Source organism: Notamacropus eugenii, chromosome 7 (assembly GCF_028372415.1).
Source record: "Notamacropus eugenii isolate mMacEug1 chromosome 7, mMacEug1.pri_v2, whole genome shotgun sequence".
Taxonomy (NCBI): Eukaryota; Metazoa; Chordata; class Mammalia; order Diprotodontia; family Macropodidae; genus Notamacropus; species Notamacropus eugenii.
Genome location: NC_092878.1, coordinates 30629146 through 30646768, shown reverse-complemented (window position 1 = coordinate 30646768; position 17623 = coordinate 30629146). Strand labels below are relative to the sequence as shown.

General features: G+C 39.1%; 1 protein-coding gene across 15 annotated transcripts in view; it reads right to left on the bottom strand.

The window, feature by feature from the left end:
• The window catches only part of LOC140513767 (TP53-binding protein 1-like), a 130585-nt gene that overhangs the window by 56794 nt on the left and 56168 nt on the right, over nucleotides 1-17623 (bottom strand). The gene's annotated exons all lie outside the window — the stretch shown is intronic.

Here is a 17623-nt window from a genome sequence, read left to right as displayed (position 1 = left end):
TATGACATGCACATGGTGTTGCCCAGGAACACATCTGTGAGCTTTAATGTCCCTGCCTAAAACCGAGCTTTCTCTCTTTTCAGGCAGTCTGGTAAACTCTCCTCCCTCCTTTTCCGATGCTCATTCTAACTTTTCCTTTTCTCCAGTGTTCCACACAAGGTAGCTGCTTACTCAATCAATGAATGACTAAAACATTTATGAAGCACTTACTATGTGCCCAGCCCTCTGCTACATTTTGGGATTGCAAAGTCTCCTGCCCTCAAGATTACAGCAATGTTTAATTTGTTTTTTTGGTAGTTGACTCCCCTCTACACCTTGATTATCTTCTGTGAAAAAGCAAGCACGGTCAACTTCTACTATACAAATGGTATATTGTTTAAAAGGTCAAAAAAATTATCAAAATGTAAGAAACTGGAAATTGTCACCAGATCCTCAATGGGACTAGAATGAGACTATGAAGATCTGCAGTCAGTCACATTCTTTAAAGTTTACTCCTGAAGCAAGAAGAATAAATGATATAACCCAGTCCCAATTTCTTCGCTGGTCCTAAGGATATCCTTTTTATAAAGGATGACACCTCAGAGTTTCTAGCTCAAAGAGTGTCAGTTTCATATCACTCATCAATAGGAGTACTGTATCTCCTTGGACCTAATTTAAGATGCCCAATCAAAGGTGGAGTTGTGTTGGTCAATGGTGGGATAACATCATCTTCCTTAGGCAAAGTGAAATGAAATGGTGTTTCTGAAAAAGACAGACACAAAATAAGCAATAAAAGAGTAAACTTTAAAGGAGGCCGACTGGGAACCATTCTATTCCCTTGTCCCCAAATTCTCCTCCCGTCATACCATTCCCAGGCGTCATGTCTCCTTCGTAATTTCCATTTCCTCACCATATTGTCTTACAACCCTTAGATGAATATAGATGAATTTAAGCAATGACTGTATAGGCAACTTTATCCTAGAAACTACCCCATAACCTGTTCTGCTATTCAACTACCAACTATTAACTTCTTTCAGTTTGTGGTTTATTAGTTGTTAACTTTTTAAGAACTCTTTTTTCAAAGCAAGTCTTTAATGTTATAAAGATACACTAGAAAGTGTCTCTTCTCTCCTTTTTCCAAACTAATTCTCACCTTTTAGGAAAGACAAGTACTAAAATCAGAGGCCTTGGCTTTAGAAATACCTAGCACAGTGTGTCCTGCACATAGAAGGAGATTAATATTAGGGAAAAGAAATTAAGCTGATCTTTTCTTGAATTATTTAAATCTTAAAATCCCACCCCCAAAAAAATCATAGCAAAGAGGATTACACTGACAGACCTAATATCATCCCGTCTAAGTAAGAGAGAGTCTCCAAAATACACTTAAACTGTGAGAGCAACAAAACGTTCAGTATTTTACAATTTGCATAAAAGTAGCATTACTGTTACAAAATGAAACTAAATAGATCATTTAATAAAATTTCCTGCCTAAAGCATAACAGTCCTCTATAACATTCCTGACAAGCTGCCTGCATTCCCTGTTCTTACAGAACTAAGCGATTCCTTTGTACAGCCTCGTTTCCATTTTTGGTATGCCCTCTTTTCATTCCATAATCAGTAAGTTCTCTATAAGTCACACTGCTGTCTGAGGCTTCTCCTCCTTATCTTCTTCATCAAGATTGTTCACACATACCTTTTTAAAACTCTAACGAGCTCAATGACCAGCCATGAAGCAAGACGGGAGAGCTAATGCATTCAGGTAGAAGAATAAGACATATATTTTTTAGACGTGACAAATGTGAGAAGTTGTTTCGTTTGACTATGCATCTTTGTTACAAGGGTCTTCTTTTTCTTGTCTTTTTGGTGGGGGGATGAACAGGAAGAAAATAGTTTTATGGATTGAAAAAAATTATTTAAAAATTTTTGTTCTTCATTTCCTATTTCTCCTAAATTGAGTGACTTTGCTCAGTGGGTGTCAATCCATGACAGTATACTTATCTTCACCAAACTTCTTCCAATCTAATTCTCCTCAAGTCTAGGTTACATATGATATTCCATTGAGTGTTCTCTCCCTGGTAATTCTAAGATGTTCTATGTTCTATCAACGTTTTCAGTGTTTCTACTTCATTTATCAATTCTACCTTGCTCATCTAAATCTGAATCTGAGTAAGATTCCTGTGAACTTTCTCCATCTTGTGAAAAGCTAAACTATTGGTAAAGCAAATAAAGAAAGCCCAATTCAAATGCCACTCCTCTGTGAAGCTGAGGTACTGCTAACTTACTGTCCAGCCTAGTTAACTTTTTCCCCCAAATATGTTATATCCTATAACTAAATCTAGATTATATCTATAAGACTGTGTTTATTTACTGGTGTTAAGATCTCAATTTTATTATTTTCCACACCCTGCACAATGTTCTACAAATATCTGAGGTCATGAATTATCAATCCAGTCTTTCTTTTCATTTGTTTTGCAGTCCCCTCCACTGTTATCTGTATTTCTATGCCACATCTATCATTCTCTATCGTATCCTATTCAGTGGGTATATCTGTACACTGTTCTCAAATGAGCAAATCTCCACACAAGTATATTCTTTCTAGTCCTTATGAGATCTACCTTTAGTTAAGATGCAAACAGCTCAATCCTCTTCTCTAACATTAATAGCCACCTGTTCACTTCCTGAATTCTCCTCTTCTAAATTCCCAATTTCCTGACAAATCTTTGGCCCAGAAATCTCTCTGTGTCTCTGTGTCTGTGTCTGTGTCTGTGTGTCTGTCTCTCTCTCTCTCTTTCTCTCTCTCTCTCTCTCTCACACACACACACACACACACACACCCCTTTCTTTTGTCTTTAACCTCCTTGGGGCATACATATATATTTTAAGCACACATATACACGCACATATACATACACACACACACACACACACACACACTTGTGTGTGTGTGTGTGTGTGTGTGTATTCCCCTAAGGAGGTTAAAGAAAGGTCCCATACACAGCAAAATATTCACTGAAGCCCTTTTTGTGGTGGCAAAGAAATGAAAACAACATAGATCCCCACTGACTGGAGAATGGCTAAAAACAATTATGGTACATGAATGTAATGGAATATTACATAATAAAAAATACAGAAATGGAGAAGACTTACATGAACTGACAGAAATCAAAGTAACAGGACCAGGAAACCTTACACATAATGACCACAATAATATAAATGGAAAGAATCAAAAAAAGCCCGGAACACTGTCATTAGAACGACTGCGTAGCCTGACCCTGGAGAACAGGTAAGAAAACGTGGCTCCCTTTCTTCTTGCGTGGGTGGGGAACCGCAGAAACACCGCATATAGTACCAACTATGGTTTCCTGGTTGGTTTTGAGCTGCCTTTTTTCCTTTTCCTTTTTATCCATTGTTACAAGGGATAAACTGCTAGGCAGGGAAGGCAGGCATGGGCTACACTGAGAAAAGAAGGTATAATTAAAAGGCTGTGGCGAGTGATCAGATATGGGGACGAGAAGGAAGAGTCAGAGATGAATGAAAAGCTAAACTTCTATGAAGTGACAGTATCAACCAAACTACCAGAGAAGTACTTTACAGAGCTAGGGAAAGAAAACAAAGGCCAGGACTCTCAAGAGAATGCAAGGACCTAAAACACTCCCGAAGGACTCTTGAGGCAAAGGCCATCCACATCCAGAGGAAGAACTGTGGAATAGGAACACAGAATGAAGCAGACTATCTTCTCGTGTGATGTTTTGTTTTGGTTTGGTTTTTCTCATAGTTTCTCCCATTCGTTTTAATTCTTCTGTGCAACATGACTAATGCGAAAATGTGTTTAATAAGAATGTATGTGTAGAGCCCACATAAGACTGCAAGTCGTCTCAGGTCGGGGGAGGGAGGGAGAGAAAATTTAAATCTTAAGGAAGTGATTGATGAACACTGAAAAGAAATTAATTAAATTAAAAAACAAACAACAACAACAAAAAGAATCTCAGGAGAAATTATGAAAAAAAATTGAGAAAAAAAAGACAGTTAATAGTACCACACCTTGAATTATACTACAAAGACAGGGTCATCTAAGTAATTTGGTACTAGCTTAAAAAAGAGATCTTGATTCTTAGAACAAATTAGATACTTAACATACAGAAGCAAATAAACGGTGGTAGAGTGTTTGAAAAGCTCCAAGACGCCAACTAACAGGGTAAAGATTTACTATCTGACAAAACTGCCATGAAAAATACAAAGTCGTCTAACAAAAATTAGGCACTGGCCTCCACCTCACACCATAGAGTCTCACACTAGTCCAAATGAACATGGCTTATACACCACCAATGACATAACAAATTAGACAAGCAAAGAAGAAATTAACTTTCAGATTTATGGTGATGGGAAAAGTTCGTGCACGATCAAACAAGGATGGAGAGGTGATATCACAGAAGACTGAAGAGACAACTTTACTCCACGAAAACTTTAAAGTTTTTATGTAAAGAAAACCAATGCAGTTAAAGTTACAAGAGAACCAAGTATAACTAGGGAAAAAAATCTTTGCAGAAAGTTTCTCTGATACAAGTCTCATTTCTAACATATATATGGGACTGATTCAAATCTGTAAGAACAAGAGCCAAAATGGTCAGAAACGACAAAGTTATCAAATGAAGAAATCTAGGCCATAACAACCACAAGCAAAATTTGAATTAAGCAGTGGTGTCAAGTAGGATCCTTACGGGCCACATTGTGATTTAGAAAATCATAAATTGGCATCATCTATATTGTACAGTACTTTTACTTTGTTAAACATTTCCCAAGTATGTTTTAATTTGGTCACCGCCTCACTAAGGACTAAGCAGTCTACAAGTTACAAATATGGCACCTCTGAATTAAAGAAACTCTAAGGTTCCATATAACACCCATCAAATTGGCAGAAGACAGATTATTTCATTAATTCATTATTGAAGGGACTACAGGAAAACAAGCAAACTAATGCACTGACGGAAGAGCTGTGAATTGGTCCAGATATTCCAGAGAACACTTTGGAACTATGCCCCAACAATCAATAAGCTGAGCATGTGCTTTGAACCAGGGATACGTAAGGCCTATAAGCCCAAAGAGATCAAAGAAACAGGCAAAGGCCTACAACGGCAGCTCTGTCCAGAGCAGCAAACACTAGAAGCCAACAAGGCATCCTCCCCCTGGGAAGTGTTACACAAATACGCAAACAAATGTTCCAGAAAACGACTGCACCGTAAGAAACGGTGAAATGGGCAGTTTCAGAGAAATCTGTAAAAACTCGAATTTACCGCTACAGAAGCAAATAAGGACTAAGAGGACAATTTACACAGTAACAACATTACTTTAAAAAAAACAGCTTCCCAAGACTTGAGAACTCTGATGAATGCAATTCAAAAGAAATAAATGTGAAGCATGTTATTCACCTCCTGCCTAAAGAGGTGAAGGCTCAAAATACAGAATGCGACATGTTTCTGGTCATGGCCAACAAGACAATCTGCTTTCCTTGACTACAAATATTTGCCATGATGATTTTTTTGGTTGCTGTTTAGGAGAGAAAATAAACGCTTGCTAATTGAACAAAAAACTGAGACGAACAGAGGAAGGGACAGACAGGGAGAAGCAACGGACAGCTTTGTGAATGCAGCACTGGAATTCTAGGGAGAGGTCAGAGATCTGACAGTCATCTGTGTACAGATAAAAAACATCGATATGAGAATGGATGAAAATTCAGAGAAAGAAAGAAGAGTGGAAACTTCTCTTACAGGGCAGGAGGATGGGGCAGGAGATGAAGAAATAGTCAAAAAAGGTGCGAGCAAAAGCAGAAGAAGGAAGTGCTACCGAAACATCAGGAATGGAAAGCATCAAGACGGAACAGGTAAAGAACCAATCAGTCAAAATGCGAGAGGGAGGGAAAAGATGAGGACTGCAGGGGGGAACCTTAAGACAGAAGTTTCAATGGAGAGGTGGGAATACAAACAGGCTATAGCAGGAGCCACTGCAGACTTCTCTTCTTGCTATTTAGTAATGAAAGGAAGAAAGAAGAGACAAGAGAACAGCTTGAGGGACTGCAGGATGGGAGACTGAACAGGACAAAGGAAAGAGAGTGATGGCACAACGGAATGAGATAAGAGAAGACGTGGGACACAACGAACCAAGGCCACACACAAAGGACTGAGCTTCAGCTAAAGCTAAAGAAGAATAAATCCTTGGGCATGGAGAAGTGAAAACATGAATAAGGACAGAGAAGCGAGGAGTAGGATCATGCCATGAGATTACAGATCATAGCATTACTTCAAATCGATGGGGATGCAGAGGTCATCTAGTCCAAACACCCTCGTTTTACAGATGAGGAAACAGAGGTCTGTAAGCATTAAATTACTTGTCAAAGCCGTTAAATAGCTAGTAAGTAGATCAGGTCCTCTTCACTGTACTATGTCGCCAGTTGGTCAAACAGGTTTTTAAAGTGGTTTACTGTGTATCAGGCACTCTAAGTTCTGTGAATAAAAATAAAGGCAAAAATGTCTTCTCTGCTCTCAAGGAGCTCATTATAATGAGGGAGAGAATAAGAAAATAATTATGCACATACAAGATATACACAAGATAGAAGGTAATCTCCGAGGGAAGGCTGAATCTTGAAGGAAGTCAGCAGCAAGGAGGCGATGGTAAGGAAGGAAGGCACTGCAGGTGTGGGGGAGAGCAGTACAAAAGCACAGGGATTGGTGTATACACAAGGTAGGGCAGTATAAATAGATCATAAGAGTAAAGAACAAAATGTAGTAGAAGACTGGAAAGGTAAGAAAACATCAGACTCTGAAATGCTGTAAGCACCAGAGATTTTTTATTTGAACCTACAAGTCAAATGGGGGTCACTGAAGTTTAATGAGGGAGGAGGGGGATAACATCATGAGATCAGCACCTTATGAAATCACTGGCAGCTGAGTGGAGGATGAAATGGAATGGGGAAAAGACTTCAAGTAGGGAAACCACCTGGAGGGCTATTCCAATAATCTAGGAAAGAAAATGTGGTGAAGGTCTGTAGGCACTAGGTGAGTTAACAAAGGACACGTTATAAGGACATGTTATAAAGGCAGCAACAACACACTTTGCCAACAGACTGGATACACGGAGTGCAAGTAAAGAACTGAGAACAATACCGAGGATATTGTACAAGCCTGCCCTCCAGAGTAAAAGGGCAATTGAGAAGAAGTATGGATTAGGGGCCTTGGTGGGGGAGGGGTGCAATCTCCTGAATTTAAATGAATTTTAAAAAAGATGAGGTTATTTCTTGAGAGGGGAAAGAAAGATTGGAATTGAAGGCTTAAGGGGAAATGAGAAGTTTTAGAAGAGTCACTGCAGTCCAAGTCATGATCAATATGGGATGGATAAAAGGCCTGTTACTCAGCAGCAAGGGTCCAATACAGACTAAACAGAACACACATTCAGGGAATGCAGTCCATAAGTCCGGATGCTTTCTTCCCGAAGGTTTCACTTACTAGAGAACAGGAACAGAAGAGGCAAAAAAACGGAAGGAGAGCTAAGCATTGATGGGGAAGAAACGGTGGAAGAGCTAAGGGCCTATCAGCTCAAGGCTTGTTGAACTGGCTGACAATTTAATCAAGCTGGCCCAAAGAAGAAAGTCGGACCAGAATAACATGGATGACATGGGAGAATGAGAAAGAATGGAGGGATCAAAAATCAGAATATTTTAGTTAGGATCTAAGAAATCATCTACCACATGGAAGCTAACGTCTCCATGAGACAAGGAATATTAAAACAAAGTCAAAAGACTGAAAAAAAGAAGAAAATGTAAGGTATCGAATGGCCAAAAAAAAAATGACTTGAAAAGCAGATCCAGGACAGAGAATTTGAGAAGTCACTGGACTAAGGAGAAAACATGCTACTTACCTCTTGAGAGGCAACAAAATGAGATGATTTTTTCTGATGCGGCCAATATGGAAATTTGTTTTGATTAACTCTATGTAATTTTCCCTTTAGACCTCAAGCAGGGGGAAAGAGTTGGTGTGGAAGGGTGAGAAGGCAGATTTCTGCTTGTTGAAATATATATCTGTGTATGTGTGTGTGTAATTTTTTTAAAACAAATTATTAGACTTCCTGAAAACCATGACCAAAAAAAGAAACAAAAAATGTTTCAAGAAAATCTATAAAAGAAACTATCCAAATTTCTTAGAACCATAGGACAAAATAAAAGTAGAAAGAATCCACCCATCACCTCCTGAAAAAAACCCAAAGGAAAACTCTCAGGAACATTATAGCCAAAACTTAGAGCTCTCACATAAAAGAAAAAATAATGCAAGCATGCAGAAAAGAGGAATTTGAGTCACCACTCAAAAGAAATGGAAAGTTTGGAAATATGATATTCCAAAAGGCTTATAAACAAGAATAACTTACTAGAAAAACTATCATTCTATAGTGAGAAAAACGAACTTTTAATAAAAGAGGACTTCCAAGCAATCCTAATGAAAAGACCAAACATTCCTTTGAAATTCAAACACAAGAGTTAAGAGAAACATAAAAAGAGAAACATGAACAAATAATTATAACTTCCCAATGACAAAACAAAAATGCTTACAATCTAAGATGAGGAGATAAAATAAGTAAACCCTCAGAACTCTATCACCATTGGGTTTTATAGAAGAATTCTAATGAAACATTATTTCTATTATAGCTTGATGATTTTAAAAGAATGGAAAAGAAAGAGAAAGAGGAATATAGTAAGGGAGGAAAGGGAGAGAAAAGTTAAGCAAAATCATCTCACATAATCCCGGTGCACAAGTAGAAATCTACAGAAATAAAGAGGAAACGGTGAATCTAACTCTCATCTCAACTGGTCAGAGGGAAGAATGCACACACATACATCCATAATTGGGTATAGAAATATACATTACTCAAGGGGGAAATAGGAGGGAAGGGGAGAAAGGGAGGAGGAATTAGAGGGAGAATGGATATTGGCAGGAATTATTCCTAAGAAAAAGGAGAGGGAAAGGAAAGGGAACAAGCATCTCTTAAGGACCCACTACATATCCCAAGCACTACATTAAGGGCTTGACAAATATTAGCTCATTTGATAAACAAACTCTAGGGATATAAAAAATATATATATTCATAGTTCTTTTTGTGGTGGCCCCCAAGGGTGGGCCCATGAATTAGGGAAGGATTCAACAAGTTATGAAATATAAATGCGATGGTGACACTGTGATATCACATATAAATCTGACAGTGTCCTATGGTGCTACAAGAAATTATGAAGAGATGATTTCAGAGATGATGGAATATACTACTCACCTCCTTACAGAGAGATAAAAGCACAGACATGAACGATGCAGACGTGTGTTTTATTTGACTGTAAGTGTGTGTAAGAGGGCTTCTCTTTTTTTTTATTTTTTATTTTTTTATTTTTATTTTTTTAACGTTTAACAATCACTGCCATACAATTGCGATTTTATCCCTCCCCACCCCCCCTCACTACCTCCCTCCCTCCCCACGACTGCATACAATTCTGTATAGATTCTACATATACTTTCCTATTGAGTATATTTTCACTATAGTCATGCTATGTAGTCAGACTAAGATAAATGAAAGAATCCGTATAACAAATCAGAACATGATACACAAACAGATACACATACACAAACATGATCTGCTACATTATGTGAGTGACTTCCATATTTCTCTCTCTGAGTGTGGAAGGCATTTTGCCTTGAGGTCCACCATTGGGATTTTTTTTTTTTTTCAGAAGTTCTTGTGTTATTACAAAAATCTAAGTCTACCAGAAAAAACTCTCACACACTGTGGTTGTTGCTGTGCATAAAGTTCTCCTGGTTCTGCTCCTTTCACTCAGCATCAGGTTATATAAGTCCTTCCAGGCCTCTCTGAAGTCTTCTTGTTCATCATTTCTTATGGCACAATAGTACTCCATTACATTCATATACCATAATTTATTCAGCCATTCCCCAATTGATAAGAGGGCTTCTCTTGTTCTCTCTTCTTCAACTTTGGGGGTAAAAGAGAAAGCAGATTTTTGCTTACTGATTTTTGTAAAAGGGATAGTTTCAGGTATGATGAGTCTAAAATGGGACCAGTCCAGTGGGTAACAGTAGAGTGAAGGTAAAGTGGACCACGAATTCCAGGAACCATAAAATGTTAAAAGAATCAGCAATTTCGATATTGAAGCCCCCCAAGGAAATAGGAGAGAAAAAAAGACTAAGCATCAAAGCCACTGAAAAAGGTAGAAAAATGACCTATGTGCTGGCAGGTAACAGCTGTTGGAAGAAGCATGGCAGAACGAGAATCTGGAGGCAGGAATGAGAAGCAAGGACTATGCCAGGTTTTCCAGGCTCATGTGAGATGTGAGGAATAGGAAAGAGGAGCTAGAATTGAAGTGTGCTGCCAAAAATGTGGACTCGTCAGGGAAAAGCTAGATTTTAGTTAATGGCTAAAAGAATCAGAATGAAGGGGAGACAGTGTCATCTGTTTTTCTTTCTTCTGATGACTGGTATCCCTATCTCACCCAGGCCTGATTCCCATACTGACACATTCTGTTTTTCTGACTTAGCCCAGTTTGCCCCTCTGAGGGCTCATCATAATGGTGCCAGACTTCGTGTGAACAACTGACTCGGAGCTCCTAAATTCTAGTGCTCCATCAGCTTCTACGTCTCCCTAAAGGCAGAGGTTACAGCCTCCTCCAAAACCACCCAATCATGTAATTTCAAGAGTATGGTGAGCTCTCCAGTGAGGAAACTCCTGCCAGCAATACAAAACTGCAATGGGTCATCCACTTTTCGTTTTAGAGCACTGCCTGAGGCACCAAGAGGCTAACTGACTTGCCTGAAGTCACACAGCCAGTATGTGTCAGAGGTTAAAATGCAGATTTTGCTCATTCATTTGGTCAGTTCTTTGTCCATTACCAACTCACTGCCACTCAAAGGCTACACTGCAGAGAAAAGGAATATGAAGACGGGCAGGAGTAAATAAGGATGAGAGCATGGTAGGGAGAAGCAGCACAAAGGGTGACCCAAACAGACCACAACGACCCAGAGACAGTAATGATGACAGTCAGCATTCTGTAGGGCATGTGTATGATCAAATTAGGGGATTGGAAAATGGAGAGGTAAACTGCAGAAACAAAAAAAAAAGGGGAAAAGGAACAGAGGATTTCCTCAGCTGGGCAGAGGAAAGAAGAATACATCAAAAAATTGGGGGGTATTAAAAAACATATCAATAAAAATACACTTTTTCAAGAAAAGAAAATCTCCCATTTAGAACATTGATGACTAACATGTGCTTCTCTAATCTAGTCTACAGGTTCTGTTGTCACCAAGCAAGAACAGGTTCTGTGTCCTGTTCAGTCTGCCTCATTTCTACAAGCAGAATGAGAGTCTGAACGTATGGGTGAAGTTCTCCCAGATTTGTTTTCTGGAGTCAATACGATATTTCCTCATTCCTGAAGATTTTATAGCACAAAGGTTCCATTTATTATTCAATGAGACTCAACAAACACTTACTAAGCACATGTTATGAGCAAGGCACTGCCTTAGGCACCAGGTGAATAGTCCCTGTTCTCAAAAAATATAAAGAAGTGTTTTGTATTGAACATACAGCTCCAGGAGTCCAGGGTTTCATTTCAGTCCTCCTCAGTATCGTTTTTTCTACTTTCGACCTCTTGACATTAGTTTAAACTCTTTTATTCCTGCTAGAAATCTATCTCTTTAATAAAATAAAGCAGCAGCACAAATGAAAAGCGATTATTTTGCTTACATGATCTCGACAGTGAGGGCCCAAAGTGGTGGGCTGCCTTGTGCCACAATGCTGCTGCTTTAGGGCCACGTGGCGCACCTCAACCCTAACGTAGCACAAAGTTGTAAACCTGGACAGCAACCTTAGGAAATGCATTGTAAAATAAAAATATCTTCAAAAACCTGCTCAACTCCAGTAGACATATGACTAGAAGTGACTTCCTGGCCTTCTTCTGATGTATTCAACAAGTTCCAACAAGAAGCTGCAGTCCAGCGGACTCCCAAATATTTAGAGTGCTACGGTCAGGGTCCAGGCCATAACAAAGTGCAGCATCATCAAGCGTTCACCTGACCACAGAAAGCATTTTCACACCAAGGGATGGGAAATCTTTTCATCACATATGTGTGTGTATCTATACTTCAGGTGTTCATTCTGACAGGTCACTGCTAATTTTAACTACTGCAAACATAAAATGTTTAAAGGCAGAGAAATCTGTGTTAAAACTTGGTTCTAAAAGCAGACTGTCAGGGCGAGCCAAGATGGCGGAGTAGAAGGATGGACCTGTTCTAGCTCTACCCCCATAGCCCATATTAAACAAATTCTAGAGCAGCAGAAGCCACAAAATGACACAGTGAAAGAGATTTCCAGCCCAAGACAGCCTGGAAGGCCGACAGGAAACATCTATCGCACTGGGCTAGGAGCAGAGCGCAGCCCAGTCCAGCCCTGGTCACGCTGAATGGCACAAACAGAACAGAAAAAGGTTTCAGGCATAGAATCACGGGCAGCAGCTGCGGTTCCCAGATTTCTCAACCCACAAACACCAAAAACAGCTTCAAAGGTCACGTGGGTGAGAGGGGAGTGGCTTCTGGCCCCAGGGCTGTGGCAGCCGCCACAGCAGCCATGGCTACAGTGTTCATTTTTGGAGCCCTTGGCCTAAAGACCCTGGGGGAATTGAGCAGCCAATGTGGGTCTCAGTCCTGAGTAGCAGTCCTAGGGTAAGAAGGACTGCCGGCTTGGTGGAGCTGGTGGAGGCTCTGGGGAGGGAATCCTACTCACAGATCCTGGGCAGAAAAGCTTGTGGTTGCTCCCAGACCACAGCACAGGCCAGAAGAGGAGTAAACTCCTCTCCCTTGATTGTGCCACCTTGGAGGAACTGAGAACTTAAAGGTCCCTCCTCTTGACAAAGGATTCAAAAGTCAAGTAACTGGCTGGGAAAATGTCCCAAAAAGGGGAAAAAAATAAGACTACAGAAGGTTACTTTCTTGGTGAAAAATTATTTTCTTCTATCCTTTCAGATGAAGAAGATCTAAGCATACTATCAGAGGAAGACATAAAAGTCAAGGCTTTTGCATGCAAAACCTCCAAAATAAATACACAATGGTCTCAGGCCATGGAAGAGCTCAAAAAGGATTTTGAAAATCAAGTAGGAGATGTGGAAGAAAAACTGGGAAGAGAAATAAAAGTGATACAAGAAAATCATGAAAAACAAATCAACAGCTTACTGAAGGAGACCTAAAAAAATGCTGAAAGAAATAACACCTTTAAAAATAGACTAACCCAAATGGCAAAAGAGGTTCAAAAAGCCAATGAGGAGAAGAATACCTTAAAAAGCAGAATTGGTCAAATGGAAAAGGAAGTCCAAAAGCTCACTGAAGAAAATAGTTCTTTAAAAATTAGAATGGAGAAGATGGAAGCTAATGACTTTATAACAAATCAAGAAATTATAAAACAAAACCAAAAGGATGAAAAAAAATAGAAAACAATGTGAAATATGTGATTGGAAAAAACAACTGACCTGGAAAACAGATCCAAGAGAGATAATTTTAAAATTATTGGTCTGCCTGAAAACCATGATCAAAAAAAGAGCCTTGACATCATCCTTCAAGAAATTATCAAAGAAAACTGCCCTGGTATTCTAAAACCAGAAAGTAAAACAGAAATGGAAAAAATTCATTGATCACCTCTTGAAAGAGACCCCAAAAGGAAAACTCCTAGGAATATTGTAGCCAAGTTCCAGAGTTCCCAGGTCAAGGAAAAAATATTACAAGCAGCCAGAAAGAAACGATTCAAGTATTGTGGAAATGCAATCAGGAGAACACAGGATTTAGCAGCTTCTACACTAAGGGACTGGAGAGCTTGGAATATGATATTACAGAGGACTAAAACCAAGAATCACCTACACAGCAAAACTGAGTGCAATACTTCAGGGAAAAAATGGAATTTCAATGAAATAAAGGACTTCCAAGCATTGTATTCTAGTTGAAAAGACCAGAGCTGAATAGAAAATCTGACTTTCAAATACAAGAATCCAAAGAAACAGGAAAATGTAAACAAGAAAGAGAAGCCATAAGGAACTCATTGAAGTTGAACTGTTTACGTTCCTACATGGAAAGATGATATTTGTAATTCATGAGATCTTTTTCAGTACTAGAGCAGTTAGAGAAAATATACATATATACACACACATCCATACACACACACATAGAGGGCGCAGGGTGAGTTGAACATGAAGGAATACCTAAAAAATAAAATTTACTGCCTCCTTACTAGGAGTAAGAGAAAGAGAAAGCTAGAATATAGTAAATCATCTCACAAAAAAGAGGCAAGAAAGAGCTTTTACAATGGAGGGGAAGAGGGCAGAGATGAAAGGGAATAAGTGAGCCTTACTCTCATGGAATTTGGCTTAAGGAGGGAATAACACACTCAGTTGGGTACAGAAATCTAATCTATTTTACACTGCAAGAAGGAGAAGGAGATAGGAGAGGGAAGATAATAGAAGGGACAGCAAATTGAGGAAAAGGACAATCGGAAGCATTGTGGGGGGACAAGTCAAGGGAAAGAATGGAATAAATGGAGAGCAGGAAGACAGACGGTAATGTAGTTAGTCTTTTGCAACATAACTATTATGGAAGTATTTTGCATGGCTACACATGTATGACCTATATTGAATTGCTTACTTTCTCAATGAGGGTGGGTGGGGAGGGAGGAAGGAAGAGAATATGGAACTCAAAGCTTTAAAAATGAGTATTAAATATCATTTTTGCATGCAACTGGTAAATAAGATGTACAGACACTGGGGTATAGAAATCATTTTTGCCCTACAGAGAAATAGAGGGGAGGGAGACAGAAGAAGTGGGGGGTGATAGAAGAAAGGACAGACTAAAGGAAGGGGTGGATGGCGTACATGCTATCCTGGGGTGGGGGTTGAGGAGACATGGGGAGAAAATTTGGAATTCAAATTTTTGTGGAAGTGAATGTTGAAAACTGAATATAGGTGTGTGTGTAGGAAAATATATATATTTTAAAGGCAGAAGTGACACCTATTGTGGTGGCAGCAGCAATGGGAAATATTGGGAGTGCTTGATTCCCAGAGACACTAAGTAGATTAAACATCTAGTCAGAAAGATATTACAAGAGATTACTTGTTTATTACTATTACTGGGTAGAAGACCAGAAACCATTTGCAAACTCTACTGCCCATTTTCCAATTCTGGGTTGCAGTTCCAAAGGAAGAGAGGGGTGTTTGTGGTCCCAGGAGAGCAGGGGCCATACCTGGGTGTGGAGTTGTGGTCACAAGCAAGGAGTGCTTTATATGGGTAAGGACCAGAACACAGACCAGGAGAGCAGTGATCAGACCTCTCCCTACATTACACCACTTTGGAAGCACCAAAAACTCACAGTCCCCCAGAACTAGCTGTGAAATAGCAGGACATAAAAGCCTGAACCTCAGAACAGTCACATACATACACACACGCACGCACGCAGGCACACACACGCACGCACGCACACACACACCACAAACCACACACCACCATCACCACCCATCAGCAGAGGTAAGCAGAGCCCAACTCTAACATAAAATGTAAAGTTGAGAAACAGACTGGGAAAATGAAAAATAAAAAAGGAACCCAACCAATAAAAAGTTACTATAGTGACAGAGAAAATCAAAACACAAATTCATGAGACAATGAATTGGAAAAAAAAAAAAACTAAATGTAAAGCCTCAAAGAAAAAACTGCAGATTGGAAACAAACCCAACAAGAATTCCTAGAGAACTAAAGGGATTTAAAAATGAGAAAAAAATGATTTTGAAAATCAAATAATGATAAAGAAAATTTGGGGAAAAGAAATGGGAGTAATACAAGAAAATTATGAAAAGAGAATTAACAGCTTGATATAGGAGGCTCAAAAATTTTTGAAGAAAATATCTCTTTAAAATTCAAAATTGGCCAAACAGTAAAACAGGCACAAAAAACTACTAAAGAAAACCTCTTAAAAATCTCAATTGGCCAAATGGCAAAAGAAGAACAAAACCTCACTGAAGAAAATAATTTCTTAAAAATCAGAACTGGTGAAGTGAAAGCTAATGCCTCTACGAGATATAAGAAAAAATAAAACAAAATCAAAAGAACATATCAAACATCTCATAGGAAAAAGACTAACCCGGAAAATAGATCATGGAGAGATAATTTTAAAATCATTGGACTATCTGAAAGTCATGATCAAAAAAAGAGCCTAGACCTCACATATCAAGAAATTATAAAGGAAAACAGCCAAGATACCTTATAACTAAAGAACACCTCCTAAAAGAGATCACAAAATGAAAATGCCCAGGAACATCACAGCCAAATTTTAAAGCTTCTAGGGTCAAGGAGAAAATACAGAAAGCAGCAGGGAAGAAAAAGAATTTAAACACCACAGAGAGGATAACAAGACTTAGGGAGCAGAGGGTTTAGAATATGGTATTCCAGAAGGCAAAGGAGCTAGGATAAATATAAAAAAAGAACCAAAAACTACCTGGCAAAACTGAGCATTATCACACAATGAAAGGCGGAAAGGGAAGAGAGGAACAGACTTGAATGAAACAGAGGATTGCATTCCTGATGAAAACAATTAGAGCTGGAGAGAAAATTTGATAAAACAAAAGTTTCAAGAGAAATATAAAAAGGTAAACATGAGCGAGAAATTCTAAGGAATTTAACAAGGTTAAATGGTTTACATTACCGAAAATGAAGGGGACACATCTAGAGCCTAAGACAACTAAGGGAGTTTAGGAGCCTACTTAAACTGAAGGCTAAGTGTGAATCTAATATGTTGGGATGGACTCAAAAGAAAAATGGATGGGTGAGAAAGAAAGATGTGCTGGGAAAAGAAGGAAGGGAAAGGAAGAATAAGGAGCATTATCTCACAAGAGTCATGCAAGGGGACAGAATGGGGAGAATAACTAGAGAGACACAAACAAGACTTGAACCTCACTCTCATCTGAACTGGTTCAAAGAGGGAAGAACAGAAGCAAGAAGAGGGTGAAAGGGTGAAGACAGAAAAGCATAAAGACAAGAGGATGGAGGGAAATAAACAGTAATCAATCCTGACTGTGAACGTGCATGAGATGAGTTTATGCACAAAACAGAAGCAAAGGGCAAAATGGCTTAGGAACCAGAATTCAATATGAGTTGTTTGGGAGAGACACACTTGTAACAGAAAGACACAAAGCTAAAATAAGAGGCTGGAGCAGAATCTATGATACTTCAACTAAAGTAAAAAAGGCTGGAGCAGTAGCCATGACCTCAAAGCAAAAGGAAAATTACACCTCATTAAAATACATACTAATCAGGGAAATGCTGCTGTTGTTATGTTCATCCTTCGTTGCTGAAGAAGACCATGCTATCATAGAAATGATGACATGACTTGCACCTGACTTTATTTTGAGTGAGGGAGGGCTGTGCAGGTCACCAGCCTCACTTCTCCTCCAGAGCCATCTGAATCTAGTGACCAGATATTCATCAGGATGACTGGAGATGACCCAGGATGCATTGGGAGACTTTGTACCTGAATAGACCTTGGCCTAAAGGGGCCAAGGTCTCCCATTGCATCCTGGGCCAATCAA